Genomic DNA, 21,855 nt, shown 5'->3' with positions numbered 1-21,855 from the left:
CCCCTGAAACCTTGTTTAAATAAACATGTGCTGTTGCCAGTACAAGATTTATTATGCCATGCACCCAGAGGGCACCTTAGAGGTGCCCCCTGAAAAAACCTACCACTATCTAATGTGCTGGATGACAGGTCTTGTCCAGCCTGCCACCACAGACATGTTTCAGACCCCCTGCAGGCGTGGTGTCAACCCTCTCTGAGGCCAGAAACAATGCCTGCTCCAGAGTAATGTGTCCACGCCTCCTCCAGGAGGAAGGCAGTGATTTAGCATAACAAGGCCAGGGGCTTCAAAGCCCTTGCCACCTTTGATATGCGACCCTGGCTTCCCCAGGCCTGGAAGATGCCACCCCCTGCCCTGAGGCCCATTTGGCACCAGGACAGGCGGCAAATCAGCTATGCAAGTAGGCGTGTTGCGCTACCAGGCAAGTCATATCCCAAAGGTGGGCTGCCTGATGTGCTCTATGAAAGAGGGATTTCTCCATCTTGTTTTGGTGGAATTAGAAACTCTGGGACAGGGTTATGCCCACTTCTCACATGAAGTGGTAATATAGGGGGTGTAGTGACCCCAAGGGTAAGTAGCCCATTGGTTACTCCCCTTCACTTCCCTTAACACCACTAAACTCAGTCTTTAGGTGGCTCCCTGGCACCAGGAACTCGTTTTCACCTGGCCCAAGAAGAAGAAGGGCAAAGAAGAACCAAAGAATGCAAGCAGTGAAGACTAGCTGTAGACTTGGTCCTGCTGGAGCCCAAAAGGACTCCCTTTGATGGTTCAAATCTTTACATACACCTACTTACAAATGGCACCATGGGGAATCCTCCAGGCTCTGGAGAGGACGATGGACCATTTCCACAGTACTTAGAATTAGAGCTCCCTGCAAAATAAAGTCATCAAAACATCATGGTTTTTAATTTTACAATGAGTCAATGGCGAGAGGTTAAGGTAGTTGTAAAGGTTTTATTTTCTATAAGGTTAGAATCTCAAATATCTTTATTCCGTTTATTAATTTACAGAAATAATAAAAAGAGATTAGAAATCAGCAATAGAGACATGTGTTCCATAAAGAAACCTAATATGCTAGCTAAGGGACCTATTCTAACTAAAAACCCATAAAGAGTTCTGTTGGAAAAGAGCGGTAAATGGGGATAGAACGTCTCATGAAGAGTAGTTCTTAGAAAACGAAGCCTAGTTTCCCACAATTGCAGTATCAACTGTTTTAGAATAGTGATCTGTGCAGTAGAATCAATCAAAAATTAATAAAGGAATCACCTCAAGATATCTATGAGGAATCAACTCTCCGTGAAGAAGAGTCTCGGGCAGAGGAGAAATCCAGCAGCAAGACTACCAGACGGGCAAAGGGAAAGTCGAGGTATGTGTTAACTAGCTAGAAACACTCGTTATTATAATCTTTTAATACAGGTATCAATTCTTCTAAGACACCTTCACTCGATGTCCAATCAGACCAGCTCATAAGATGGTGTTGTCAGTCATACGATGCATCCTCGTCAGATTCCCACAGTTTGCACTCTAGTCATTTGTAATGATAAAGTTTTCTAACATAATTGTTACATGAGGGAAGGTTCCCACGAGAACCTTCTTACCTAAGCTAAAGATGCACTATGAGTTTCAGCACGGAAACAAAGGCTAGTCAGCAAATATGAAAACATGTATCAAGTAAATTTAAAGCAACATTTATAAGGCTACATCACCATTTATTCTTTACAGTTTCAATAAGTCTATTATTCTTAGTGGAAATGATCTAACATGTGGTGAGAGGAACTAAATGAACATAATATTAAAGTCAGCACATCGCTAGGATGACATAATTGCTAGGCTGTTGCACAGAATACTTTATTATGAGCAAAGGTTGAAAAGAAAGTCTTTAGTCTAGTTGCTGCACAAGCTAAAGTATATTTGCTTGGTGCAAAAGTTTTATTAACATTCTATTATAAATGAAGCATATCTAATAATGTCTTTTGCAGCTACGTTTGTCACTGTACAGCATATTTTAGTTTTAATTATTTCTTTTACTAAAGGTATTCACACAATTTGTGAGTCATTTCTAAAACAGGCATTTCATTTATATTTAAACTTGTTCTAAATTGTATTTCTAATAGACTAAAGTATGTCGATTTCTAAATATGTGGTCATTTCTCTCTAGTGCCAAACCATGCTATTGTCTCAACAACTGCAAAGACACGACTCGTCCTGCAGGTGTGCATCCTCCAAAACCTAGGAGGGCTGCCTGCACTTCATCAACCCATCAGCATTTCCCTTGAAGTGAAGTAGCCACTTCCCTGCAGCCTGCAGGCACTGACTACAATGTCCAGTTCACCGATCTGCTGACCACCGGGTCCACGAACACAGCAGCCACCAAGGAGGAAGTCACCATGCTCCAGGAGGCCAGGTCTGTCTTCCCACCAAGTTTGGAGACACCAGGACCCCAGGAGCCACCCTGCACCAACACTTGTGGTACCAGACCCCTGACAGCAACCAAGGCTTGTTCAGTGAGGCAGTTCAGACACCAACACCGCCAAGACCGATCTACCGATGAGGGACGTCGGTTTCACTGAGGCCAGCACCCAGAGTGGCCCTACTGTCCAGTTTTGTTCCCACCTCCAGGTCGAACTTATAAGTGAGAGCCTCCAACGCAAGTGACCCGACAGATAAAACACCTCTGCACCCGAGCCACACAGCCCGAGCCCGAACCTACCAATGGTGCACCCACACCCCAGAGACCCTCGGGAACCAAGCCCCCTTGACGTTCCAACTGACTTGTCCCTAAGTACCCACCTGTAGCATTTTCTGCTTACAGGTTTCTCCTAGTCTTAAGTGATAGCGTTTGAGGCTACCCTTGCGACCAGCTTCTCTGCCAACAGACACCCCAGGGCAGGTAACCCAAAACTGCTGATGGTTCTAAGGACCTTGGCCTGACTTACCTTAGTCCAGAATGACCAGTCCTGTAAGTTGTTTGTAAGTGACCCTATGCAGTGTATGTTTTTCCCATAGGATAACATTAATGTGTTCGAGGCGTATGCCTCAAATCTGACTGCTGTATTTTCTAAGTGTCTGAAAATCATGAACTCAAAAAGTACTTACCTAATCTCGTAGATCTTGGTGTCTAAATAAAAATTAAAATGTATGTTATTTTTATAATTTGGTATTGGATTTCCTTATTGAGTGTATGTCTCATTTATTGACTGTGTGTGCAACAAGTGCTTAACACTTCCCTCTGATAAGCCTAAGGCTGCTCAACCCCACTATCACATATAGAGTACCTTGGGATTGCTAGAGCAAGCCCCTGTCCACTAGTAAGGGATACCTGGACTCTCTGCACAGTGCACCTCATTTTGGTACACTATATAGAGAACCAGCTTCCTACACCCCCACGCTAGGATGCACTTTTTATCATTATGATAATGAAAAGTGTGATATAGTGTGTTTATATATGTACAGCTTTTTAAGGTTTTTAACAGAAATAAAGTGCTTTTTAGGGAGATTTTATGGAGTACGTGGCCCAAACATTCACAATAGACCACCATTTAAAATTAATTGTTGGTGATCACTACAATATCAATGACTGCATCTGAAAAGCATTAATGGGCTAGCAAACGCCTCTTCTTCCGTATTCACATTTAGCTCTCGGCTTGTCTGGATAACGCTTTCCCGCCAGTAGAACATAAACTCGCTTTGCACAAACATCTGTAAACATCTGTACTAAATTAAGCGCCCTCAATGAATACACCTGCCAGACCCAACACCTCAGCATGTTGAAATAAACTTTTATACTTTGTTGAGGGTCATGCTATACGTCAAAATCTAAAATTAAGCCAAACTCAGATTATTTAAAAACGTATCTGTTGGTTTTAATATGACTGGCAGTATATGCACAATTGGAACATATGTTTTATTTATAAATCACAACAAGTTCAAATTAAAAATTCACTTAAAGCAAAGATCTTTAGAACCACAGAATCAAAATAGTATCCTAAAGCTGCCTGAGACACAAACCTTGAGATTTCTTAGAGCTGGGCATCTCCATTGCTCAGTCCACAAGAAACCCACTAGGCATCTAATAGCACCTCAGTACTCTGGGACTAGATTTCAAAACAGTTAGGGGCATATTTACAAAATATGACGGAGCGCGGTGCTATGCTGAATTTGGCAACGCCGCGCTCTGACATTTGTAAAATGCAGAGATGCGCCTTATTCACAAGAATACGGTGCACCTCTGAGTTTCCAATAGTGCTGGCACAAATAAAGTTGCCTAGTGCCAGTTAGACATCCTGCCACCATGTTTCAAGGATGCCTGCACTGCAGGGACGATTGTTGATGTGCAGGAAGGGACACCTTCCTGCACATAAACAATCATTTATGGCGATTTGCTCTTTCTATGTGCTATAAAGAGCAAAGTAGTATGTATCGCCATCCTAGGACCAGGTATTCCCTGGCGCTAGTTTTTGGCACTGCCCCAGCCTTGTAAACCTGGAGCAGCATCAAAAAGCAATGGGAACGCCACTGCAAAATCCAATGCACGCCCCTTTGCCACTGAGGACTTGGGCAGCAAGGAGCATATTTAAAAGGTGGCGTTAAGCCATGTTAAGTGGCTTAGCGCCTCCATGTAAAGATGGGAAATGCCGCAATGCCACCGGAGCTTCACAAAAAGTGACACTCCTGTGACGATAGGGGCTTGTAAATATGCCCCAATTAAAGACCGCTATTCTGCTTGATAATAGTCACTGTTCCCAAACAACCACTGGGAAAATAGTCCTCTACTAACAATTGGAAGCCGAAGAGGGAAGGAACTGCAAAGGTAGTACATTGCTTTCTGAAATGCCACTGAATAGGCTTCCATGACACAGAGACCACCATATCAAGTAGAGAAGTATAAAATACCCCTAGCAATAACTTTAACTTGACCTCCCCTGAAATTAATCCTAGTCCTATTCCTGAGCCATATCCAAATCCTTATTGTGACTCTAAATCGAATGCCTACCACTTATCTTGGGACTGACGATAAACCTAATGCTTACCCTATGTCCAACTTTACCTTCACACTAAGCCAATCTCTAAGATCAAAAGTAACTATAGCTCTAGAGATAATTTTAAGCCTGATCGTGCCCCTTGATCTAACTCTAAGACTTAACCTATCCTATCACAAACTCTAAACCTATTCCTAAACATAATCATAAACATTACTCAAGCCCTAAACCTGTTCCTAAACATAATCATAAACATTACTCAAGCCCTAAACCTGTTCCTAAACATAATCATAAACCTTACCCAAGCCCTAAACCTAATCCTAACATAACTCTAGACCTAATGGTAAGTCTAACCCTGCCCTTAATAATACGCCTAGCTCTAACCCAACACCTGATCCTATATTTTACTGTAGAACTAACGCTAATGGCAATGTAGTTGTGTCTGTGTAGGGGCATTTGTATGTAGTGAAGTAGTTACAATGTAGTGGTCTCTACATAAAGGTATGTCGAAAGTGGAGGAGTTGTTGTAGTGTGCATATTCTAGTGTCAAGGGATCCTGCACTTAGTTCCTCCTGTCTTGTTTTTTTAATGTCTGCCCTTCTCTAGTCTGCGCCTTCAGACCCTCACGGGTGAGTAGTGTCGCTTTACAAACCCCTGATTGATTGATGAATGTGCCTCCAGTGGAACCTCACCTCATCTGTTTTGCGAGAGTTTACACTATTGAACGCGAAACCTCCCCATAATGGCTGTCCAGAAGTCAAAATGGCATTTGTGACCTTAATAGTGCACTTACTTGTGTACATCGAGTATGCTAACAATTACACATCATTTCTTTGCAGAATGACAGAACATTGTTATACGTCATCAGATTATATTTATATTTATATGTTCTCAGGGCAGGCACAAACAGTCAAAAAAGTCCATGTTACCAGATGCAACATTCTTTAAACAGCACATCATTTTGCAATATCAGAATCACTTATTTACAAATGACTGCAACCAGGGAACTTCAAATCACTGTCCCTGCTGGGGGCACCCGTGACTGAATAAAACCACTCCCCAATGAATTGTGCATCCGTTGGCACCCCCGGGGTAGGGCAAGATGGTGTGGACCACCAGCAGGCCCTACCTCCAACTCCTGCTTCCAATGGTGACAAGTTCACAAGAGGGTGTTGGTGTTAGCTGTGCAACTCAGGGCTGAAAGCACAATACCCCTCTCAATACCTCCTCATCCCTCTTCCTCGCCACAGCAATTAACACATGAGCTTTAGGCTCCCACAGAAACTTCTAGCAAAGTAAAGTTAACCTACTAGTCTCCCATCCCTCCAACATGGCCCCCAACTTCATCCACCAATAGGATTAAAGGAGGCAACATACACACCAATGACCTGTAAACAAAGTTATAGAACATGAAGCCCCAGCAAAGGGCCGGGATGGAAGGGACACTATACTGTGGCGAGGAAGACTAGGACTCAGAGTAATGAAGATTACTGGCAAGTAACTGAGGCATTAACTGATATCATCCAGGTAGATCACTCGGATGGGAGTTGTGCCTTTTAGCAAAAGTTAGAAATAGGGCTAAGGGGAGACTACCCATAAAACGCAAACCAAAATACACCTCGCCCCCTGGCACCCTTCCACTAATCACAGGGCGCTCTTTCTAAATATATGTGTTCAGCCCAAACTCAAAATACAGCGCCCAGAAGCCTGTGCGTGCGATTCGCACAACATCCCTTCATTATCCCTGTCCTTTTGTGATCAGCTCTATTCGTGTTTGTCCTTTCCTCAAAAGAGCCCTGAGGCTTGGCGTGCAGAGGTCAGGCCTCAGTCCGACTGCACAGTGGTCCAAGTGTCGCTGGTGTCCACGCAGATGTGTCTTCCTCTCAATAGGGCAGTCTGTGGGTCCTACTTACAAAGGGGTTGCTTGTTGCAAATGTCATGAATGCCTGTTTTTAATTTTGATGGTATTATGAGTTTTGCGCGACTGTCTCTTGTCCTGTAGTTATGTAGAAAATTAGACTGAGATGCTCTTTGTACATTGTGCATCAGTCATTTTTTTGTACCCCCCCCTAAACAGGACCACTAGGGGAACGCTATTTATTATTTTCTGCCAATTGTCAAAAAAATATATGGGACACTTTATCACATGCAACATTTTTTCTGAAAGTCGTAATTTCTGCACGAAATCCCACTTCTCTTACACTTTATCAAATCCTATCTAGCTCCCAGGAAGGGCCTGTATTTGGAGATGTGAACATTCATGCTTTCTACAAAGCGCCTACCACAGGGCAAGAACCCTTTTAAGCGTTCCTAAGCTGTACTGCAGCTGGTTTGTCTAGGAACTAAACACCAGAATATAACAACAGCCTCGTCAAGTAGAGATGAACACGATCACAAAACAACAACTGGAAAAAGGCTGAATGGGGAGGAGAGTGTGAAGCATAAAAACAACACACCAGCTTTATGCCTCGTTTTAGTAAGTAAGCAAATCATTTGGTTTAAGAGTCACAAAAAACACACACATAAATACACCCAAACACGCACGCACAGATACATGCGCAAACGCTGCCCCCGCCCCGTGCTCTCCCCCACTTATCCTTTTTCACCCTCACTCTTTCTCTCTCTTATACACCCCCTGTTCCTCCCCTCTCGGTCTCGCTTCTCGTTTGTCACAGTATCACTCTTCCTGACCCTCGCTCTCTCTGCCTCACCCCAACCCCTTCCTCTCACTGGGGAATGGAGTTGGGCAAGGCATAGCTAATCAAAATGTATTCCCCAAAGCAAATGCAAAAAAAAAAAAAATTTCTGTTCTGAAAATCCGTTCACTACACAGCATTTCTAAAGACGTCTTTGAAAATAAAACGCAAACTTTTGGTTAGTCAAAGATTTATAGGCTGCCATGATCGAGTCATCAAACTAAAACAAACTAATAAAACAGCCGAGACTGCGATTTCTTTAAAGTGAAGAATGGCTATGTTTATTTGCAAAAAAATCAATGCTTTTAGGACTCGTGGACGTCTTTTATTGGGTCTCAACTAGCGGTGAGAACATTTAAAGAAACTGCAGATATCAATAATAAAAAAGCACACCCTGGGAAGCAAAGCAGAAACTTGTTCTGAGAATAAACGAGGAAAAGAACAAGTAGGGTAAATGTTCTAAACTTTAAAACAATCACTGATATTTAAATATTTGTCTATCAGAATTGGTGGAAGAGAGTGTAAATGAAAAACACACAGTAATGAACAAGCACTGGCAAAGCCATTATGTCTCGCCTTTTGGACGTACTTGCTCTGCTAATGCAGTTTGCAGTTGGTGTGTCACACATAGGCCAACGTAAAACTTGGTGGCTATGAAACACAGCGAGTGTACAGTATGTCATGCTCACTAGTAACACTTTGCTGCAAAAACTGCACTGTACTGCTATTATTGTCAAGTAGCATGTAAGCTGTGGCTACATCCTAATGGTGAATATCCATGTATGTGTGTCATTCTGCCAACAACGGTCTAATCAAAGCTAAAATAATTTGTAAATATTATTTGAAGATCCTATAAATAGAAAGCATGATTAAATTAAAACTATTAAATGAAAACAGCTGATGCTCAGATTAAATTTCACGTTTCGAATTATTGTTCATATTTTTACAAAGTACTATTTGGAAAATATATAAACTACCCTTTAAACCTGTTACGTAGTGCAGTTAGAGTCACGTTGGATACACTAGCATTTGTTTCACTTCTCTTAAAATATTTTGGGTTACATTAGTATTTTAAAATGGCTTTCTGTTTTACAGTCCTGTGCACTTCCCACAATTGGGAAAGAAAAAAAAAGATATACTAATAAAGACATTAATAAGTATTTGGTCCCTGCTCCTTCAAAGAGATAAACATACAAAGAGCTGCACGTGCTGACCACCAATAAGAAACAAGGAAATGAGAGTGACGATGAAGCCAACTAATGGTAAGAAATCGGAAAGCTCTAAGCCCTTTTAAAGTTTTTTTAAGTTAATAAAAGAACTCTCCAGCAACAGAGTTCCTGTAAGGGTTGGTGTCATTTTATGCACAAAGAGGATTTTGCCGGAGCATTCCTGAGGCAGTTGCTGCGTAAACTAAGGGTAGTGCTGTATTAGAATGGGAACCAGCTGGTTTCCGGTTACAGCCATGGATCCTGAGCCAGAACCGGGATCTGCCATCCACACCCAGGGAATCTTCCTGCCTGTGATCAGATTCTGTGTGCTGACATGGACGCCTTCAGGGGATAAAATAAATTGTTTCTTTCGCTCTGCAAAGGTGCATTCGGCAGGGGGTTGAAGGTTCTTGTTTTCCTTGCAGCCCTGCCTGGCAATAGGTGGCTCACGTGCAAACAATCACTAACTCCTTTTTTCCAAATTGTGTGTCATGCTCATATGAGATCAGTGTCGGCTGGCATCGCCGGGGGCAGAATGGGCGGGTTGCACGGGGGGGGAGGAGAACATGGAAAGTGCACATGATTGGTTTGGGTGGCTGAGAGGGCAGACCAACCAGTCATTGCTTCGAGAGCAAAGCAGCCCTGCCCACCCGCCCGCCCGCAAATCAGCACAAATATAACTCTAATAACTAAAAGTTATAATCATTTTATGTTTCTACTTCTCGCACTGCTTTAAAGCAGTGGGGCAACGCTCCTCCAGCATAGCTGAGGTTCTGTAATTCTCGAGTCTGACTCCATTTCGTTCTGTGCCACCATTTTGTGTTGCCCTCACGTAGGCTTGTGAAGGTAGCCTGGCGAATAAGTGGCCTGGCCTTCTTAGTTCATGTATACATTAACTAGGTTTCTTTTTGACTCTGAAATGAACTGTAAGAAACTGACCTTTGCACCTGAAACTGACCCCGCAAAGCCAATTTCCCTGATCGATCTTTGTCTGAGATTGCCAATTAATGTTCAGGACATCGTTAACTTTTAGTTTCCTTGCACATGCCTTATCTTGTTCAGCACCTGTTACCGTTTCTTTTTTTATGTTTCTTCATTACATGGGTTATGCTTTCAATTATAGGTTTGTCCAGCTTGTGGAGATTGGATTTGGGCCATTCCTAATAATTAACTTTTGGGTTGGGATACTGTAAATTGAGTTTTTGTTATGAGACATTTTGTTTGAAAAAGTACCTTATTGGCTAGAATTTTGTGCAGTGGGGTGTACATTTATAATGTGAATATTGGGTGTAAAAGGAGACGTCTCGCCTTAGTAAAATGAGCAGTCTCCTGAGAATTTACACTGTGATGTATTTCTAGGATCACTGTTACTAGCTGCAGCTAATAAACTTGGTCTCTGATGCCATCCAGAAGTATTCTGTGTCTCTGTATACCAAGACAGGTGAACTCGAAGATCTTAGGCATGCCCCTGACGCCGCTGGGTTAAACCCCGGTTCTTCAACTGGCACCCAACGTGGGGCGACTTCAGCGGTACCGGTCCAAGCCCGAAGATTGTGAGGAGCCCCGTGAGGAAATTCTGGAGGACAGCCGCCACTTCATCGACCCCTGCATGTCGACGTGGACCGAAGGTTTTTTCTGCGAGGCTTCCCCTTTTCGACGGCTGCGAAGGACTGCTGCCCGACTGTCGCCCTGTCTTGGACCCTCTTGTGATGATTTGTAAGGCGAGACGTTAGACGGTCTTCTGGTGGCGTGACAGACATTTTGGCTAAGTATAAGTGGGTCGCTCCCACGACTGTTTTGTTTCTTGATTTTGATTCGGCCATTGCAATAGTCGAAGCCGGGGGGTTCGTATATTTGCGAGTGTATCATTTTTGATAACCCCTTGAAGTTTGAGGCAAGACTAGTGAGCTAAAAGATGCCTGGTTTTAGCAAAATTAGGAAATGGTTTTGTTGTAGTTGTAATAGGGATTCCCGATTGGAGGACTCGTGTCTGATACCTCCGGTTGGAACTCCAATTTATGAGCTCTATTCAAAGCATGGTGTAGGTCCCATTGCCTTTAATGCAGTATGGGTTCGTTATACGAGGAAAGATGGTGTTTTACGATGGCCCCAACATGGTAGTTTTGAATCAGATGTTTTAGATAACCTAGAAGTTGCGCTATTTAAGAAGAAAGCCCGGCCGGCGATGTTTGACTCTTTCCGTCTTTGGCGTAAGGAAGCCAAACAGCGAGAAATTAAGCAAGCTAAGAGAGATAGGAAGGAAAGGAATATATCGGTAATGCAAGCTGCTAGGCAGTTTAAGGAAGATGAAGAAGATTGTGCGATTGAAGTGTCAGATAGACAACATTGCATGGCCATTGACAAATGTTACCCGGCTTTGCCACCTCCCCTTTCAAATGTGACTGTAGACCCTGAAAAGGATCCTTTGATGTCACATTTACTGAGATTACCACCCCCTTATGTGCAGGATGCTACTGCACCTCCGTTATCTCCAGTTGTTGCACCCCTTGTTGTCGTTCAACCCCCTGTTGTTGTTCAGCCACCCGTTGCTTCACAGGTGGTTCTTCCTTCCCCGGCGCAGCCCCCTCTAGGGCCGCCAGCCTTGCCACCAGCCTTGCCTCAAACTCCTTTGCCTTACACTCCTTTATCTTCGACTTCTCTTATTTCTGTCCCTACGTCTCTGTCACCTCAAAACACTTTGTCTCCTGTCCTCATGTTAACTTCTTTTCCTTCTGCTCGGCAACAAATGACTGAGACTGTCACTAGTCTTTTGTCTCCTTTCTTTGGGTCACTGAATATGACCCCTGTTTCTGAACGTAAGCAGAGACGTAGTCAGCTCCCTGGTCCCGAAGAGCGGGCAGTGTTAGATCTCCTTGCTCGTAGATGGGTTTCGAAGACCTCCAAGTACAGTCCACAAGTGGTTATGGATATCTTCCTACAGTGGGCGGCACCAAAACAAAGGTATGTTTTTGATGTCATGTGTACCTTCCTTCGTCAGGAGTGGGAAGATAATGAGTTGGGTTCAATTCCACTGGAATTGCTTAATGTTCAGTCTGAATTTGCTAAAGGGATGATAGTGGGTTCCGATTTTGAGGAAGCGGTAGAGACACTACTCACTTTTAGGTCTAGACTTCCACCTCAGTCATTGTTCGAACCTGACCCTTCTATTAGGAGAAAAGTGAAGCAGTATCCTATGAGAGAGGTTCCCCCTGTATGGAGGGAGGCAGTTGTGGCTGATGTCGCTCATGGTATGGCGGCTGCACCGGCTCATTTTCAGCGAGTGTTAGTGCATGTCCCTTGGAAGAGAGCTGAGGTCCTGGCTCTTAAGCAGACTTTGCCTGACCCCCGTAAAAATCCTGCTGTTATTATAAGGAGTTGTCTCAGACAGTTGATGCGTGTGTTATGAATTTAGCTGACATAGATATGTTGATGGGCAATGTAGTTCCTCAACCCTTGTGGGCGAAGATCCGTCACGAGGATCACGCGCCAGAGTTAGGAGATACCTGGGTTAATATTACTGCTGCAGATGGTCGGCAGGTAGGAGGTGCCAAACCTGAACCCTTAGTTGCAGAACTACCTGGTAGGATTATTAATTTAATGAAAACTATGATGCCTCCTCTGCGGGTGAATTGGGACAAGTTAGCAGCATGCAAACAAAAGAAAGACGAGAGTGTGTCTGATTTCTTCACTAGGTTTGAGGAAACCTTCATTGATCATAGTGGTCAGGATATGAGTACAGAAGGTGGTCAGAGGTTGTTTGTAGATAAGTTTGTTTTTAATTTACTTCCTGAACTTTCTAATAAGTTAAAGGACTCTGAGAGTTCATGGGCTGTTTCTTCTTCGGCTCAGATATTGGCTACTGCACAATACTATGAGAATAGAGATAAAGATGTGAAGGATAAAGTAGAGAAGAAGACTAGAGAATTAAAAACGAAAGTTCTTCTGCAGCAGGCTTATCCGCCTCGCCCTAATCAGCGTCAGTTTCAGCAACCTTCCCAGTTTCAGCAACCTTCCCAGTTTCAGCAACCCCCACAGTTTCAGAAACTGTTGCAAAAGCCTGAGTCTTTTGCTTCGCGACTCCCGCTATGCCCTAATCAGTGTGCTTATTGTAAAGAAGAAGGTCACTTCAAGAATAGTTGCCCGATCTTGCTACAGCGTGCAAATGGTATGTCTGGTCTGAGAGGTCGTGGTGGTTTCCAACAAGTACCTAGGGGTAGGGGACGTGGTGTGGTAAATATTTCGTTACCGGTACTATTTTTTATGCGGTAAAGTCTATTAAGAACAACTCAGTAAAATGAGAGGCAGAATCCGTGGTATTAGAGGTTTTAAAAAGGCTTTATTCCTATACAAAGGAATACAATTCGAATTGTAGGCGTTCTATTCCATCACCACGAAAGTTCAGGAAGGAAGGGCATATATTATTGACAGGTAATCATTTTTATAGAAAAGGCATTACAGTGAAACAGATGTAGTAGGCGTAACAACTGATAAGATAAAATAAAATATGCATGCGTAACTAGAATAGGCGTAACTAGAAAACGTCATTATACATGATGTCACAAGTGGGTGGATCCATAAGAGAATCCTGCAATGTCAGCAGAAATATTTGGCAGAGATGCGTGCGCAGCCGCATGACGTGTGATTGACGTGCAACTAGAGGGAGAAAGGGACTTGACATTTAGCTCTACATGTGGAGACTGAAGTCTGGGGTTATGTCAACCTAATCCCAAATCATATCTAATATCCTATGTTTAAAGAACTGTGTTATCCAAAAAGAGAGGTCTCTTAGGATAGAATCTTATTCTATACTGACTATACTGACTGTTAGTGCGTGTACAAGCGTCTAAGTGTCTACACTAGATGCGAGGGGGTAGGAATATTCCATGGTAACAGGGCTATGAATTACTTGCATGAGGACAGCGAGGCCTGGCCCTTTGCACGGTAGCTGGAGGAATGTTTACCTAAACTACTAGACAGGAATGCATCGGATGAGGGGCGGAGGAGATAATCTTGAAGGTGAAATACAGTTTTTGGCAGGCGACGGGCTGGATCAGGCACCGTTAGCCGCGCAGGGAGTGAGACAAAGTTCATGGTCACAGATGCAGGCTCAGACTGGAGCTTTCAGAGGCAGAAGGCAGGAAAAGGCTTGATGACAGATTTCGGGCCTACTCGCCTGAATCTGTAAAATGTGGAAAGTGAACCACATAAAGTCGGTGGCCTTTCATACTTAGGAAAGGAATATCTGACCCATTCATAGTGGATCTGAAAGAGGACATGTTGACGGTGGACGCACATATATTTGCGTCTTCAAAACTGGAGCAGGAGGGAACATACATGTACGTATAGCATGTACATGGAGCCGTTGGGGTCTACGATAGGGGACATAACTGATCACAAAATTCATATTTCCTCAGTGGTACGCTTCCCCAGAATGAACGTTCCTTTTCCCCTCAGGATTCTATGAATTATTTTGACCAACAGAATGTTCCGACTGTCCAGTCCGCTCAGTACTATACTAATGATTATTATGTTGGAAGTGAGAGTGCTGGTTTTAATGATAGTTAGGACAGCCATGGACAAAGGGAGGGAGTAGTGTCAGTTCCAGTAGACCAAAGTGGACCTTATGTTGAAGTGATTACATCAGGTGTGGCAGAACCTTTTTTTAGGATACTGGTGCAGCAAAGAGTTCTATCATGCACTCTAAACTCCCTGGCGCACCTTTGTCTGGCTTGACTAATGTTTCAGTAGGATTTTCTGGCACCCCAGTTCATAATCCGGTTTCTTGTCCTTTGCCCCTTTCTATAGGTCCCTGTGAATTGGAGGCTCCCCTTATTCTAACATCGGGCTGTGGCGAGAATCTGTTGGGTTTGGACTTGTTGAAAAGATTGCATGCGACATTATATTGTTCTCCTTCGGGAGTACATCTTACGGTGGGTAAGACAGTGATTTCCCCGATGTATCTGTCTAAGGATCGCCTTCCACTGGAACTGCGTGCTCTCCCTGATACACTTTGGGCTACAGGTCCCAATGATGTTGGTCTCTTGCAGATTCCACCCTACGTTGTTACCCTTAAGTTGAATGCTAAATTACCTCGCATTCCCCAGTACAAAATTTCCAGTGATGGCGAAAGAGCTCTTTTAGAGATTATCTATGATTTGGTTGAGAAAGGTGTGGTTGAAGAAACAAGAGGTAATGTGTGTAACAGTCCTGTTCTGCCTGTCCTTAAGCGTACTAACTCTTCTCAGCCACCTGTGTATCGGTTTGTGATCGACCTTCGAGAGGTCAATAAGATCGTTGTGCCACAGTTTCCTGTTGTCCCGGACATTACTGCTTTATTGATTATCATCCCTGCCTCAACTGCTTGGTTTTCTGTTATTGATCTGAAGAATGCCTTTTTAAGCATTCCTATTGCTGAAGAGAGTAGGGATATTTTTGCCTTCTCTTTAGGAGGCCGAAGCTTCCGGTTTAAACGAGCTCCTCAAGGTTATTGTGAAAGTCCTTCTATCTATAGTCAAGCTTTGAAAACACAGCTTGATACCTTTCCTCTGCCTCCTGGTGCTACTCTTATCCAGTATGTTGATGATCTTTTGGTTGCTGCTGACTCTAAGGACATTTGTAAAGAAGTTACTCTTTCTTTGTTACGCCATTTGTCTGACCTTCATCATAAGGTTTCACCTTCTAAGTTGCAGTATTGCCGCCAAGAGGTGACCTACTTAGGTCCTCTCTTGTCGAAGGAGGGAAGACGATTGACCCCAGAGCGTATTCAAGCAACTGCTCAAATGTCTGTACCACGTACACAGAGAGAGGTGCGTGCATTTTTAGGCATTACATCTTATTGTAGACAGTGGATTCCAAATTTTTCTCTGTTAGCGAAACCTCTGTTGGCACTTACTCCTAAGGATACACCACACCCTCTTCCCTGGACAGAGAAATGTCAGAAGAGTTTTATGGATTTACGAACTGCACTGTGTTCTGCTCCTGTGTTAGGTACTCCTGACTATAGTAAGCCTTTTACACTCTATGTGCATGAGAGAGGAGGTTGTGCGTTGTCAGTGTTGGCACAACAATTTTGGAGACAAGCAGCGCCCATGTGCGTATTTTTCAGCTACTTTAGATCCGGTAGCTAGGGCGTTGCCTAGTTGTCTAAGAGCTACAGCGGCAGCGACTGTGACTGTTTCTATCCGACAGTCTGCTGGTTTGGTATTGGATAATACATTGATTGTGATGGTCCCACATGCAGTGGATACCCTATTGAATAGAACGAAGACTCAACATCTTACCAGTGCGCGCTTGTCAGGTTATGAGTTGACGCTTTTGGCTAGCCATGTGCACATCAAGCGGTGCAACACATTGAATCCAGCTACATTGTTGCCGATTTTTGTAGAGACATATGCTCAGGAACAGCATGACTGTTTTCTCCGGACAGAGGAGGAAACGAAGGGTAGAGTTGATCTGAAAGATACTCCTCTTTCGAATCCTGATGGTAGCCCATGGGTAGATGGTTCGTGCTTTAAGCTTCCGAATGGAGAGACGACTGCAGCATATGCTGTTACAACTTTGCACACGATTGTTGAAACAGCACGTATTGCACAGAATTCAGCGCAAGCAGCGGAGTTGATAGCATTGACTAGAGCGTGTGTGTTGTCAAAAGGAAAGAGAGTGAATGTTTATACTGATAGCCAATACGCATTTGGCGTGGCTCACAGTTTTGGTTGCTTGTGGAAAGAGAGAGGATTTCTTACTTCCCATGGTACGAAAATTCAGCATGGACAATTAGTGAGTGAACTTCTTGAATCACTTACTTTGCCGACCCAAATTGCGATAGTGAAGTGTAGTGCGCATAAGAAGGTTACGGATGATGTGGGTCAAGGGAATGCGTTTGCAGATGAAGTAGCGAGAGAAACGGCGAAAGATGTGACTAATTGGATGTATGTTGCAGGTCCTGCCAGATGGGTTGTGGAAGGAGGAATGTGTGAAGATACAACAGAAAGTGTGAAGATGATTCAGGCAGAAGCTACTGAGAAAGAATTGAGTATGTGGAGAGAGAGTACGGGAATGTTGGATTCAACAGGCTGTTGGGTTGACTTGTCAGAGCACCAGCGATGGTTTTTGCCGGATGCAAATGCGCTTCCGGTGGTTACTATGGCTCATGGGTTGGCTCACATTAGTTTAAAAGGGATATGTAAGTTGTTGGCCCCGGTATGGCAGAATGGTGGAATTCCTAAGTGTGCTGAGAATTTGGTTAAACACTGCATGATTTGCTTGATGCATAATCCTGGAAAGGGAACCCCAACTCCAGCAGGTCATTTTGCTCCTCCAACGTATCCGTTCGAGGTGTTGAAGATAGTCTATATTCATATGGAAAGATGCAATAACTTGAAGTATGTCCTTGTGGTTGTTTGTGCCTTTTCCAGATGGATAGAGGCCTACCCCCTAAAGGATAATACTGCCCTGTCTACAGCCAAGGTTTTGCTCAAAGAATTCTTTCCCAGATATGGCTTGCCGAGGATGGTATGGAGTGATAATGGAAGTGAATTCGTGGGTCAGATTATGAAGAAAGTATGTGCGGGTCTGGGTATTAACCAGAAATTTCACGCTGCGAATCACCCCCAGTCAGCTGGCCTGGTCGAGTGCTATAATGGAACTCTGAAGCTGAAGTTGGCCAAGGTGCAAGCGAGCTCTGGTCTTACATGGCCCGATGCCTTACCATTGGCACTTTTGTCCACGAGAACGACAGTACATTCTCGCGTGGGACTTAGCCCATACAAGATTGTTTTTGGACGCCCGGCGAATGTCTGGGGTGTGCCGAGGCCTAAGAAGTACAGTGATATCGAGTACCCTATGTTGGTTGACTACTTACATGATTTGACTGCTAAATTGCGTGTTCTTCAACAACAGGTCCATGACACTTTGCCTTCAGTTTCTGTAGATGCAGGCCACATGATTCAACCTGGCGACTGGGTTCTAACCAAGAATTTCCAGAGGTCAAAGAACTTGGAACCAAGATGCACCGGTCCATACCAAGTCCTGTTATCAATTCGGACTGCTATTAAGGTGTTCAGCAATGAAAACTGGGTAAATGGTACCCATTGTAAGAAGAGCCCTTTGCCCTTACCGTACAATAAGTGGGTCCGGGAAGGTGTTGCCGATTCCGAGAGTGAAAGGGTTCCGAGATTTGTACCTTTTAGCGATGCACATCTGGAATGGACTCAGTCAGAACGTGCGGATGATAAAGTCGTGCAAGAAGCTGTGCCGCCGTATTTGAGACTTGATACTACGCACCCAGAGACACTCTTTCAGGATCAAACTGTGCCTGGTAAAGAACGCTACAACTTAAGGTCTAAAAAGGACAAATAAAATTGGACTTTTTTTGTGAATTACACTCTTTCAGACAAGAGACTATTTTTCTTTTTCTTTTTCGAACCACCATCCGGGTTCAGCTGCAGGGTCGCGGTATAAGAACTTAAGCGGTGGCCCGCGTATTGACGAAAGGTCTGCAGTTCTAGGGACGTCTAGGACGCCTGGATGCACACTTGAGTGAAGAAGGAAAATTGCCGCGAGCAGCACGTTAGAGGATGGAGTCTGTTGTAACTGAAAGAGATGTTGAGAGAATAGATCTTAAGACAAGATTTTGTACATTGATACATAGCAAATGTTTTATAATATTGTGCTTTCTGATGTTTGTAGGTATCACATTAGCTTGTGTGGGTTGGACTGTCTATGCTACACAACATTCTGTTGTTGCCAAGCATATTCCAAATGAACATAACGGTTCACAGGGAATCTGAGGCTTGTGGCTCGATTGATTGATGTACCACATTGATTTGAGTGCCCCCTTATTATACACTGGCTTCGTTGTTTATTGATATGCTACACAACAGACATCTGCACCCACCTCCCAACCTATGCTTTCTTTCACTACTGTTTCTTTGCACCAGTTTTATACGTTGCCTGAACATGAACAGACAAGGAGATCAGAATTTGTCAACAACTCGTTTATATAGTTGTTGCATCAGCATCAGTTAGTAGTAAATACCACTAATTGTTGGGTTTGTGGTCTTATGCCTCATACGACAGATAAAGGTATGCCATATTTGGTTTTGTCTTTTTCTTTTAATGGGTCTGTGTGGGCTTTTCAGACCATGTTTATCTATGCAAATGAGGTACGCCCCTTACGTTCCCTTAAAGATAACTCGAGCAATAGTTCCTTAATAAGGGGAATAGTAGCTATGATCCGAGATATTGATGCATATAATGCTATCCCTAAGGATGAGGTGCAGGCTTACGTTGGTTGGAACGTGACTGGATATAGTACCAGTTTGACAAAGAAGGAGAGACAAAAACGGTCTCCCCCTATTTGGATTGTACCCCACCAAGGCCACTTTTGTTTTCAAGGTAATGGTCGGAATCCAAAAGCTCAGCTAGGTAAGAGTGTGTGTGCTCAAACCTATGTCTATTCATCTCGGACTTCTCCACCGTTTGTGCCAGCTAAAGGCCCATATTTTGTTTGTCATGACAGAGCCTATACATGGTTGCCACCTGATTTTTCAGGAACGTATTATGTGGCGTTTCTACTTCCCCCTACATACACTACTGCTACAGACTATCATAGAACGAGACATGGTAGAGGTGTCTTCAATAAGGAAGATACCGCAGCACATGAAGTAGGAGATTTCTTCAAGGGCTTCTTGCCCTTTTGGGGTCCTATGATCAATAGTAGGCATATTCGACAGCTTGTCCGCGTTGTTGAAGCTACTATTAATGAGACAGCAGGTGCTCTTAGTAATGTTACAGCTGAGCTTGAAGCGGACCGCCTTATGACTTTGCAGAACCGTATGGTATTAGACATCATACTTGCAGATCGAGGAGGAGTATGTAAATTGATTGGATCTAGTTGCTGTGTTTACATACCAGATAATGCCTTTACAGTGTACCAAGCCATCTCTAGGTTGTATAAAATCTCTGAGTCTATCCATGTAGACGAAGGAGACTGGTCATTGACGGGATGGTTTTGGGGACTGCTGTCCAAATGGGGATGGAAGATTTTGACATTCCTTGGTATGGTTTTAACCATCCTTTTCTCTTGTTGTCTTTGCATCCAGTGTGGTCCCACCATTTGTAGTCTTTGTGCTACTATGTGTGTTCGGAGACCTGTCCCGAGAGAAGTAGAAAATAATAAGATGATGCTACAGCAACACCTTGATGACCTAATGAATATTGACATAGGCCTAGATTCAGATTAACATGAGTCTTAGGTTATTGCCTACGTAATGTCAAAAGGAGGGTCTGAGGTTCTGTAATTCTCGAGTCTGACTCCATTTCGTTCTGTGCCACCATTTTGTGTTGCCCTCACGTAGGCCTGTGAAGGTAGCCTGGCGAATAAAGTGGCCTGGCCTTCTCAGTTCATGTATACATTAACTAGATTTCTTTTTGACTCTGAAATGAACTGTAAGAAACTGACCTCTGCACCTGAAACTGACCCCGCAACGCCAATTTCCCTGATCGATCTTTGTCTGAGATTGCCAATCAACGTTCAGGACATCGTTAACTTTTAGTTTCCTTGCACATGCCTTATCTTGTTCAGCATCTGTTACCGTTTCTTTTTTTATGTTTCTTCATTACATGGGTTATGCTTTCAATTATAGGTTTGTCAGGCTTGTGGAGATTGAATTTGGGACATTCCTAATAATTAACTTTTGGGTTGGGATACTGTAAATTGAGTTTTTGTTATGTGACACTTTGTTTGAAAATGTACCTTATTGGCTAGAACTTTGTGCAGTGGGTGTACATTTATAATGTGAATATTGTGTATAAAAGGAGACGTCTCGCCTTAGTAAAATGAGCAGTCTCCTGAGAATTTACACTGTGAAGTATTTCTGGGATCACTGTTACTAGCTGCAGCTAATAAACTTGGTCTCTGATGCCATCCAGAAGTATTCCGTGTCTCTGTATACCAAGACAGGTGAACTCGAAGATCTTAGGCGTGTCCCTGATGCCGCTGGGTTAAACCCCGGTTCGTCTTAGCAGAGGAGCCGCCACTTTATGAGATGGAAGACAAACAGCAACACAGATTGAACATTGCTTCCAGGTTCAGCAAAAACGAAGGTACACAAGTTTCCAAGAGATAAAGTGAGATGTAAAATTGTTTTTGGCTCAAGATCTGTGTAATATATGCTTTCAAGGAATGTCAAATATGTCTTTGTATGTTACTACACTAATTACCATCATATTGCATATAATATAAGGTAATGCATTGGCATTTAATAATAAGAATTTACTACAACAACCCAAACAACAGCATTTAAGCAACATCAAATAATGATCGATTGAGTTAAAACCTGCAAGGGTTCAAATGTATGTCATACAGGTAAATCAGCACTCTAACCTGCCTCTGATTTAACTTCCTTGCACACCAGCAATTTGGACCACGAGTGATGGACTTTGGAACTACCCGCTGGACCCATCTTTCTGGCATTCTGCGTTCAAATCCTAGAAATATTAGAGAAAAGTGTTCTCCTCAAAGAACGACAGTTCAAGTAGTTTATTTGCATAGTTAATTAAAACCGTTGCAATACAAAAAATATGTTCAATTAAAAAACTATCATGTACATATATAAAACTCAATTCTTCATGTTGCTTATATCTAAAAACCATGCTAAAATAGTTTCAAAGAACGACAGACAAGGGGCTGAAGTTTAATCATTTACTCAGAACAAAATAGTTACAGCAATGCATGAGCTGGGCCATCAATTAGCAATATCAAAAAATATAGGTTCAATAGAGTGGGAAGTCAAAACGCAATAAAGGGCTAACAATGACAAATCCGGCATAGCTTCACCTTCACAGAATGGGGAAAGGGTCTTTTCTTATATGAAGAAATCTCTTTTGTAGGACTGGAGACAATGAATTTCCTATATTTACTAGGGGTGGGCGGAATTTGCGAAATCCACTTTTGCAAATTATCGCGAAAATGTT

The sequence above is a fragment of the Triturus cristatus genome, chromosome 6 (assembly GCF_964204655.1).
Source record: "Triturus cristatus chromosome 6, aTriCri1.1, whole genome shotgun sequence".
Taxonomy (NCBI): Eukaryota; Metazoa; Chordata; class Amphibia; order Caudata; family Salamandridae; genus Triturus; species Triturus cristatus.
The sequence above is the reverse complement of the archived record's forward strand: the minus strand, read 5'-3'. Positions refer to the sequence as shown.